This window comes from Actinia tenebrosa, unplaced genomic scaffold (assembly GCF_029948245.1).
Source record: "Actinia tenebrosa isolate PJP-AT-01 unplaced genomic scaffold, QUT_ActTen_1.0 PGA_scaffold13__45_contigs__length_12533684, whole genome shotgun sequence".
In the NCBI taxonomy this organism is placed as follows: domain Eukaryota; kingdom Metazoa; phylum Cnidaria; class Anthozoa; order Actiniaria; family Actiniidae; genus Actinia; species Actinia tenebrosa.
The window spans coordinates 1,375,079-1,386,197 of NW_028292573.1; the positions used below are offsets into that span (position 1 = coordinate 1,375,079).

At 38.7% G+C, this 11,119-nt stretch overlaps 1 long non-coding RNA gene and 1 pseudogene across 3 annotated transcripts; one reads left to right on the top strand and one right to left on the bottom strand.

The window, feature by feature from the left end:
• Positions 1 to 510: 510 nt before the first annotated feature.
• LOC116287991 (uncharacterized) lies at positions 511 to 4,096 on the top strand. Of its 3 annotated transcripts, XR_004196132.2 has the most exons (5): positions 511 to 1,776; positions 1,904 to 2,138; positions 2,976 to 3,124; positions 3,258 to 3,452; positions 3,560 to 4,096. It is a non-coding gene; the product is annotated as an uncharacterized LOC116287991 (long non-coding RNA). The 3 variants fall into 3 exon arrangements; XR_004196133.2 differs by lacking the exon at positions 1,904 to 2,138; XR_016119615.1 differs by lacking the exons at positions 2,976 to 3,124; positions 3,258 to 3,452; positions 3,560 to 4,096 and having other exon boundaries at positions 1,904 to 2,305.
• Positions 4,097 to 6,739: 2,643 nt separating this feature from the next.
• On the bottom strand, positions 6,740 to 7,783 carry LOC148911575 (uncharacterized; annotated as a pseudogene).
• Positions 7,784 to 11,119: the final 3,336 nt, after the last annotated feature.

The following is an 11,119-nucleotide window of genomic DNA, read 5'->3' on the forward strand; positions in this document are numbered from 1 at the left end:
TATAGAAAGCTACACCAACAGCATTTAAATGACTTAGTTGGGAAACGAATTCATATCCGTCTATGTCAGTATTAGACAGAGGATCCTTATCAAATTTTAATTTAGTTTCAGAAAGACCAATTAAAGAAAATGAGAATTTTAAATCAAAAAGCATTTGTACAAGATTATCATAATTGGCAGCCAAACTTCTTGTATTGCAATGAAGTGCAGAGAATGTTTTGTAATTTGATGAGCAACCGTTGATATCATTATCACTGTGGAAATCATGAGGGCTATAGTATCTGAAGTTTGTATCAAATGGTAAATTCATATCAATATCCAAATCTGCTAGATAAGAAAAATCTGCATTTTCAGAAGTAATGGAGAGGGTTGGTATATTATCCACTAAATCTAATAGTTCTCCAGTTCTTTCAGACAAAACTGGGCAATTAGGACAGTTCGTTAAGATAGTAGAATTAGTTTATATCAAATATAATTACTGAGATGAAACTACTTATCTTATTAATAGTCCTTTGAGTACTTCTGTATTTTTGATGTGGATAATTCTACTATCTGTATCTTTTCGCAGATATATTTTGCCGTTTGATGTCCAGAGGAATTTGAACTTGAGATTTTTCTTCGTTTTCAATGCTTCTTTCGTTGACATAAATTGTATTTGCTGCACTATAACCAAGGTCCTCAGTGCTGTAACCTTTCAGGTCTTTCCTTGATGCGTAGAATTCTTCCTTTTTATCTCTTTTCACGAATTTCACGATTATTGAGGGGTTTGCTCTAGATCCCTTGTATTTATTACTAACTGGCAACCGGTGGCTGACTGAAATGTCATCTTCTTCTAAGACTCCAATGAGTTCACCAACTTTTACCACAATGTCATTAGTAACCTCGTCTTCTGTCTGAGGAATACCATGTAGTTCTAAGCAATCTCTTCTGCCATATCGCTCGAGATCGTTGAGCTTGTCACTTAAGTTTGCTAGCTTTTGTTCGATCTGATGGATTGTCGATTTCAGGATTTTCCTTTCGTTAACGGTTTCATTTAATGTTGACTCATTATTCTTCATTGAATTTGCTGCACTTTCATATTTGCCGATCTACTTCGTCAACTTTCTGTTTGAGTTCATCTATTTGATTTACCAGAGGATCAAGTTTTTCTTTCAAAATTTCTTCTATTTGATGACGAATCTCACAAGGCATGATGACGATAAGAAATAAATATACGAATATACGTTCATAAAGGAAGTTTGTCGTAGTTAAGTAGTAAATTAAAGTCAAATTTACATCCAAACTTCGAGAGCGCGATGAAGCACCTCCATCTTGTTCTGCGACCGCTGACCGTCCCTTGAACAAGTGGAAAAGATAACGAAGTTTATCTTTTCCTGTTGGAAATGTTTCAATCGTTCGCTGCCCTCACACGTGGAATATATTCACTATTCAAAGACAAACTTCAAATCTTTGCACCACTGTGTAAAATACAGTACCGGTATATATTTTTGTTTGCTCAAAGTAAATCTTATTGTTTACATTGTTCACAGAAATCCAGAACGTATTGACAAAGCTGGGAAAAGAAAAAGGCTGTGAAATTATAAACAAATGGAAAAAAGCATGTGTAAAACATTTTTACTGGTCAGTAACTTCAACTCCAGTAAAAACGGGAGCAGTTGTTGTAGTTTCATGCATTCCTATTCCATGTAATCAACGAACACACCAATCTACCAAATAACCTGATTAACAAGTGCAATCATGAAAAATACAACAAACCACCAGTATGGATGAACAAACGTAAGTTATTTTTGTATATGAACTGCACATCAAAATAAAAGTGTTATTTTGCACATCTAAATATGTATCTAGGTCAATAATAATTATTGCAAAATTTAAATTTTGTTTTTACAATAACTTTTTATAGGTTCAGATGCCTATGAAAAGCTATCAGAAGCTTTGGAAAAGCCAAGTTTAGTCAAAGGAATCAAGAATACCTCCCCTATGGCTCAGACCAGTGGCCTTGAAGGATTTCATTCTGTCGTTGTTACGGCTGGGACAATCTTTCGAGTTTCCCCGGGTTGGCCGTGTTAGAACAGCAAATCACTTACTGAGATTCCATCATTCAATCACTGCATTTATTAGAATCACGGAAAGACTGGGTAAAATACAATAAAGTATCTGTATTAGTTAAAACCGCTTACAAATAGAAAAAATGTGCTTGATTAGGGAATGATTATGCAACACGTGGTCTAGCGATACTTAGAAATGAATGCTCAGCCAACTATAGGAAGTTTATGCTGAATAATAATATTGATAATTTCTTGTAGGAGAACTAAACATAATGAGTTATATACCTCTGTGCTACTTGGCCGGATAGCAAATTAGTTAATATTCTAAGGAGCTTCTTTCTTAGTTTAACTTTCCTTCGACACGCTACATCAACTTATCACCCAAATCAAACTATCCGATTACGGTTATGTGATACGAGCATAATCACTGGTAAATCATTAACAGTCGTGAACCAATTTTCTCCTAAGATGCTTGCTTATTCATACTCAGGGATGCATGCCAGGTAACAAAGTCTTAGTAACCATACAATCTAATCATATAATATATTGTAGTAAATAAAAAGAAATAAAGGAAATTACGTGGACATGCGGAGATATGAAATTTATATTCAAGGGTTGAAAATATCTCTCACGAGTGAGCGCAGCATACTTTTGGCATACTATTCTGTTTATTGTATAATTATCCATACAATCAACTTAATAAGTTATTTCAAAGACACTTGGGCGTAACCACAGTGATGATATTTTCACATGTGAAAATAACATGTTATTTTTACATGTGAAAATATCAGTTTTTCGAAAAAGAGAAAGTATTTTATGGATAATTATATGATAAAATGTTATATATTATATAACCCGGTTGTGTTATGTTAGCCACCCTACAGCTATTTCAAAACCCCAATGCTTAAATTCAATTATTGTTTTAAGGACATTACTGGCAGCTCTCCACTTTAACCAAAACTTGAGAAGATAGAGCAAAATTGATAATCATGGTAATCCTAAACTCCGAATAGTCTACCCGAAGTTCAAAGATGGACAGGCCACGGTCAGAGAAGTGAAGGTGTTACCCAATTATGGTTAGAATTAAATTGCAGTGTAGTATTTTTCAAATAAAGCTGTACAACAATGTAAATATATTCAGTTACTGGTTATCATAATATATGATATTCAACATTGCTGTCATGTTATTATTCAACCTTCTTTCTTCAGATTATGTCAGCGAATTATTTGGAAAACTGATGTCCATCTCTCGACAAGAACTCAAAACTATAGAGAAAGAGCTAGATGATGATACCCCTGAACCCATGCATACTATGTTGGATAAACAAGATGAGAAAGATGCCATTCTCAAGTACAAATAGAGAAAGAACAAAGAAATCCCCATCTGTCCACCAACATGCACAGGTAAATACCTTGTTACTTGCTGTTCAAATTAAAAACTACTAGAAAAATCGCTTTTGTTGGCATGCAATTTTTAACGACATATAATTTTTGCTCTAATTTCTTCGTAGATGAAGAACTTGAACAGTTAACAAGACCAAGGAACAATACAACAAACTCTACATCTTCAAGAAAGGCTCCATGCTGCAGAAATTGTGGGCAACCTACTAAAGGCCATCCCAAGAAAAAGAATGCAATTTTCCAGTGTCCCACACTGAGTTAACCTGGAGTAATTTCAGTGTTTGTTCTTATTTTTTATGGTCAAGCTAATATTGGGGTATTAGGTAGTCCCCTGTGACTCTTTGGTTTTTATTACTAGTAATTATGGATTATTTAAAATGAAGATTTATAAAGTCAGGGCCGCAGCAACCTGTATGGTTGGTGCGGTTATAACTGGGCCGTGTTCACAACTACAACTACTTTCCCTCTTAAGGAAAATATTTATTATCCGAGAAAACTGGACCGATTTATAAGAAACCGGACCAATCAAAAGGTTGTGGCTACAGCCCTGAACGTGCAGCAAATGTATCGAGAATACATGCTAGTAGTAGTTATTATTATAAAAATATAGATATAAATATAAATAAATATTAGAATGAAAATATGACTTGCAGTTTTGTTAAAATAATAGTATGAGAAAAGGCTTCAATTGTAATATGAAAAGTACACTATTATCAAAGCAACATTTTCCAAAACAGAATAAGGCATTTATGAAAGCAAACACTGCTTAAATCATTAAATTACATTATATATTACAAGACCTAAGACATATTTCTGTTGTCTGTTTACTGTTCATGATTGTTACTTATCAGTACCTTCCTCTTCTGTACTATCTTCTTCTTCAGCAGGATCTTGTTCAAAATCCCGGTAAAGGTTGTTTTCCTCAGGAAATGTTTCCCTTATTTTGTTGTATACGCAACATGGTAAAACTTGCCTTCTAGAGTGGCCAACATATTCATAGAGAAACCTGATACTGTCTGTAGGAAACTGCTCTGAAGAATCTGCAAATATAAGTTACATGTATTCAGGACCACTACTATTCACATTTATAACGCATTCTATTGTTATTTAGTCTTCTTTTCATTCCATGTGATAAATTGATGGGAAGTCTCTTAATCTCCCCTCCTAAAAATGGAAAGATATAAGTAATAGCATTTTATTTCACTCAAATCCCCTTTTTATTAAAGCTATAAGCTTACTGTGACTCAGTTCTTCTTCCTTGATGCCGTAACGTTGTGTACATAGTATTTTTTCTTGTTCTCAGACCAATTGCTGCTACCTCCAAGACCCACGTATTTAGACAAATATCCTCAAATGCGGGATGTGAGGTAATGCAGCTAATATGGTCGTCGAGTTCTTCCATTTTCCCGCGACAACATTGGTATTCTTGCCAACGACTACACTCGTGCTTGGTAATATTGGACAGATGACATTTAGTACACTTGCACCTAAGATAAACAAAACATAAAGGGTCTAGTTATGAACGCAATTGCAAAAAAGGGGCGCAGCCGAGTGGTTTTAGACCCGATAAAACACGATCTGCGAGATTATTGAACGGCTTAGAAAACTCATGATGTTTGTTCTCATAATGTACCGATTTCTTTACGAAATGAACCAAGTTTGATAGAGAAAATCCAAGTTAAAGTTTATGCAAATGAAGACGAATCTTTGTCAGATATAAAACCACCTTCATGGTCATGATTTCTATTGTGTTTTCTTCATGAATTATTCATGAGTTTTCTAAATCGTTAACATTTGATCTATAAAACATTGGTTAAAATTCTCTCGTTATAACCTGAAAAATGAAACATGTTTCGATTGTAAATTGGACGTATGTTTCAAGAAAAATCATTCAAAAAATTATTAGCAATTAACAAGTCAAGTGTCGGTGATCAAATGTCAAAACAACAAAAATTTGAAACGTGTTCTTTCAGGTGCAATCACAGGGAGCCCTTATGAACTTTATGAACCTCGTTGATCTAAGCGGGTTAATGGATAATTCACTTTGCTTTCTATGAGTTTAATGTGTTTAGATCGGTTTCATGTTAAAATAAGCTGTAAACCAATCTCTATTCGTGGGTTGTATTGTTTCTTCAGAAATTTTATGCATCCTAGCTATTTATAATAGTAGCCACAATAGTTCATTTCAACGACTATTAAAGCTGAAAGACTTTTGCTTTAAACACGTGCGAGCTACCACAACTGAGTTGGAATGCGAATATTTTCTTCAGTCGACTTATGAACCTACCTCTTTCTTTTCTCTATCCTTTTTAAAGTCTTTTTTGGTTTTTTCATTGTCATCATCCCCAGCAAATCCTCTTGAAATTATTAGAACTAAGAGCAAAACAGTCGCAAGTATTCGAACCATGTTGACACTGACAGTTCGTAGCACTGCAAGCATGTCAACAAAGGAAGCCCAAGCATAAGATCTTTTATCATAGAATTGAAGAGATTTTTCAAAAACATGTTAAATGTATACAGATACATAACATATATACATCTTGAAAGTTGTGATACAGCTTGCATACAACCCATATTTCATTATTATCTTCCCGTTTTTTAGATGAACAAAAGAACTGTAAATCGTATTATATTTTGAAACGCAACGTTTGTCACAATAATTTTCCATGTTGAGGATTCCCCCACTCCAAACCATTCCGTATATTATTGCGCGATCATTTGCGGTCCTCTTCGGGGATCATTTGCGGTCCTGGGATCATTTGCAGTCCTGGGATCATTTGCGGGCCTGTACAATTCCCCTAAAGCTTCTTTTTGGATCCAATTTTTGTTAAGTGGTAAACTATACGATCTATTCGTTGATGTGAACCACAAAAAAGGTATGATTTTACGGTGTCATTTTCATAAGACTAGCACTTTAAGAGAGAATTCTTTTCGTATTCAAGCAGTGAGCGGCAAAAACTATTATCTTGAAGAAAGGCTATTGTACAAGGCCAAAAGGGATGGAAAACATGGATAATCCAGGGATGGAATCAGATAAGAAAATATCCATGTTAAAAGATATGTATCCATGCATCAAAAACTGATACTCACAATGCATATGCAGACTTCAAAGAGTTACAGACATGAATGTGGTATTCGATTCCTAAAACCATAATTCAGCTCAAACTGAAAGGACTTTAATGTAGTCAGCTCTAAACTATGAAACTATTCAAAAATTTCTAACAATAAAAACCCAACTTTCTCTGGGGTTATGGATCAAACTTGTCACAAAACAAAGTCAATCGTAATTCTCAAGCTAACAATGCATCTAGAACTCTTGTGGCAAACTCCTCTCTGCCCGAGGATCTATGGTGAAAACGTTCAAACGTTTCTGCCGATGCCCAATCTGTAGCTTCTAGTGTGGTCTCCAACGAGAGGCCAGCCTGTGCTGCTGAGGAAGTAGAAGCACTTCTTGTCGAGTGGGTGGTAAAACATCTATCAATACCAGCCATGCGCATAGTCATTTGTAACCATCTAGACAAGGTCTGGCTAGATATAGCCACATTCGGTTTAACATAAGAAATAAGCAGTTGCAATGATTTTCTGAGCGCCTTAGTTCTCTCTTGGTAAGCCTCCAAAGCTTTAAGGACACAAATGCTCGGGTTATCCTAGTAAGCTTGGAGATAGATCTTCCTAGGAGGATGGCACGGCCTTGAAGTTTTCACATTTGATAACAAGTGGAACTCTTACAAGGTAGACTTCTTAACTACTGCATTCAGGTCGAGCTTTACTAGTTCGTGAGTGCGTGCTGCTGAAGTCAAGGCAATAGTGTTGCCAGTTTTAAGGTTAACTGCTTAAGCGTTAGCTCTGCCAGGGGTTCCAGCGTAGCCAGGAACTCCAGTAGTGGTTTAACTCTCCATGTTAAGGATAGACGTGGGATTGGTGGTTTGGAGCGGAATATTCCTTTCATGAAGCGAGACACAACTGGAAGATTCCCCAGGGTGCACCCCTCCACGGGGTGATGGGCCTGTGATATGGCTGACTTGTAAACAGCAATCGTTCTGTACTCCAGACGCTTTTGGGAAGATACCTCCGCCAGGAAGGATAAGACCTGTGTAACAGGAGCAGAGAAGGGACAGAGTCCACAAGCAAGACACCATTGGCACCAAACTTTCCACGGTCCCTGGTAACGTCTCTGAGTTGAGTGGGACCACGAGGCTAACAAAATTTCAATGACTTTTGGTGCAATACCCTGCTGCACAGTAGGATCTCCTGATATCGGCCATACAGTTAACTTGAGCGTGTTCCGCAGTGGAGTCGCTCCTCGGGAGTAGAAAGAGATTTCCCGTTGCCATGAGACGAAGCTGTGGATACCACGGCTGACCCGGCCAATCTTGGGCTTTCAGTAGGGCTTTCTCCCTGTCCTCCCTGATCTTCTGAATAACACGTGGCAGTAGAACTACTGGAGGGTGGATGAAGCTTTTCCAACGGCTCCAGTCCAGCCGAAAGGCGTCCACTGCTGAAGCCCCTGGATCCGGGAGCAAGACACATAGTTTGGGACCTGGTTGTTGAGGCGCTATGCGAACAGATCTATTTCTGGCGTAAAAAAAACCGCTGTGTTATCTCCTTGAAGGTATTTGTGTCCAGCATCCATTCTGTGTATTCCAGCTTTTATTCTTCCAACTCCCTGGAGGCTGTATCCGCTTCTGTGTTCAAGATTCCTGACAAGTGACGAGCTGTCACTGATGAGCCTCGGTCCAGGAGGAATGACCAGAGGTCCAGTGCCAGCAGTGACAATGTTGGGGAATATGTCCCTCCTCTCTTGTTGACGTATGAGACCGCTGTAGTATTGTCCATCTCCAGGAGAATGTGTTCAGGGTCTTGAGATTTATCCCCGAAATTCCCCGATCCCCTGTCCCTTCTCTACTAGAGAAAGAGTGGACACAAATTGCTGTGCCTGTGGAGCAACCTCTCGGATAGCTCCCTTGTTCAAGAGAGTTCGAATTGTTTCCTCCAAAAGTTGATGCTGCCGCTTGCGCGCAATTGTCTCTCGTGCGCGCCACTGACGTGGCTGCCTGACAAAGGGTATCTTGTAGCCTGATATTGTTTGTATCGTAAATTTGTCCTTTGTTAACTTTTTCCAATTCAACGTAAACATTCCCAGGTGGCTTGCACTCTGGCTGTCTGGTAAAACGATCGACAAAGGCAACTTTGGTAGATAGTCAATTGTTGTTATCTTGTCTCGTATTGAGCCAGGCTTACCGCGCTTGGCGTCTGAGCCTCCTCATCTGTCATTAGATGGCAACCATTTCCTTTTCTTGTCGTAGGAGCCTCTCATACCACGGTACTGATAGGTGGAGCCACGAAAGGGCTTGGACTGCGAGCGTGTCTCCCTTGGGTTACTGATCAACTTCATGTTTGAAGCTTTGTGATCATGTTCGCTGCGAATCCTCTCGTGGAATTTGTGTGGGAAAAGATGCTTGTCTGTTGGGATCCCCTCACGGATTGTCCTCTTGCCAATCTCTGTGAGGTATTCAGCAAAACGGCGCTGTCGCCATGCGTTAAGTCTGGCAGAGCAGTGAGACTAGAGCATCCTCCAGGAGGACTTAAATTGTATCGGGGTCTACTCCCACGTCGTCTTCTTCCATTGACATGTCAAGAGCATTCAGCGAGAATTGGTCTTGCAGCAAATAAGAAAGTGCCTTGTTTCTCAGCGAGGCCATCGTCGAAAGCCAGAGACGTCTTCGAATACCCATGTCGTTTACGCAATTCTTCTTTCTTTCCTGCCTCCATTATAGGAGGAACAAGAAAATCTTCTGTGCCTTTTATAACTGGATAGGAGTCTGTCAAATCCTTCCATTTCAATTTAGTGAGAGGCTTTGCGAAGGCTTTTGCTGTCAAATCCAATAGCTCTTGAGATATGTCAGTTGGTTTCTCCTCCGAGAAAACCTGGTTTCCTCTGGTATATTTGGTCTCATCCTCTACTCCTGCGGAGGGTTGTTGGATAACACTGATAGCTGGATTCACTAAGGGCATGCTCCCTGAGGCAAAAACTTGTGCCATCGTCATTGGGAGCGATCTTGCGACCGCCTCAGTGATTTTCTTCAGCATACCTTCATCTAGCTGGGCAGCTCCCGCCGGTTGGATCGGGGCTTCTATTTTGTCACTGTTGTCCTAAAAGACAACAAGAAAAGGCGGTCAATGACTCATGCCTTGGTCGAATCCTGTGACAACAATCAGCATAATCAGAGAAAATCCGTGCCATCCTGCTCACCCAAAACCTGGAAAAAACAGAGGAAACATTGTCTTACCTTCTCCACATTATTATCCATCATTGTGAGGTGAAGATGGTGAAAAAAATATATCTAAAAGAGCAACGATAAGATCTTGTGGTTGACCGTAGCACGCCACGAAAGAAGGAGGAAGCTATGAACGCCTGGAAAATTTTTAATGTGGTACCCAGACCGCTCGCGGCCGCAATCTGCATATGTATTGTGAGCATCAGTCGGAAAAGGAGTGAAGAAGAACTGGGAACTCATCAAAATATTTGGAAACCGTAGATTCAATCTCGTGCTCATGGGGGAATGTTTCTTTTCCAGATCAGTGAATTTAAAAGATTTAAATTTCTTTTTTATTGAAAATTGATTTCGGAACTTGAGTAGTAGTATAGGGGATGGGGGTTCCAGCGCAACGACCACCGGAGGATTACCCGTCTAAAGTACCCCCCTCGATTCGTACCGCGATTACCCGCATCCCGTGTTTATGTAAAATATGTTAGTCTATATATGGAGTGCGAAGATTGTAAAGAGTTTGCTTATGATTTCTGTGTAAAGTGCTTGAAACCCAAGTTTGTACTTACTAAGCCAAATAAGTATATTTGTTGTGGTAAGAAAATGCAAATAGAAGACGACACGTCAGCGCAGTGTTACGAATGTGGTAAGAATATTCGTAATGCCGTACCAAATGCTACCAAAGAGCAATATTACGCCAATGGAGGTCGTAAGAAGACCCCATACAAGAGAATAAAATACTTCAGGGACTGGATGAGTCATATCCAAGGTTATCGACCGGTATATTTAGACAACGAAGTAAAGAAGAAAATCATAGACCACTTGGAAGAGCCAACCCCACAAAGTCTACGGAAGACATTGAAAAAATTAAAACTAGGGAAATATTACAAAGCTATTCCCTATCTTTTGTCTGAAATTACCGGTAAGTCTATTCCTGACGTTTCTGATATGACAAAAGCCGAGTGGATGTTTTGTCGGCTGGATAAGGATATTCCTTATTACCCTGACGTAATCTACGAAATATTTTACAAAATTGACCCCAACCACCCCCTGTTAGGATGGATTCCGAGAAAATAGTGGACGATTACGTCACATGTTTTTAGCCAATCAAAACCTTCACAATTTTCTTTCACATTTGTGAAAACGTTTCACATTTGTGAAATAGATTTGTGAAATTAATTTGCATATGAACCAGACAGCCGGCGTTCAATATGTAAATAGAATCCTGTTTTGTTTTTTTCAAAGCAGATGTTTACTGAGCAAGCTTTCTTTGAAGCTCTTCTTTTGCCTCCTGGTAGATCTTTTTGCGATATTCCTCGGAAAGATCTTTTACGACTGTTTTTTTATTCCTTATGTCTGACTTTAGTTTCTCGTACTTTTCCTCTTCAGCTAAGATAAGCG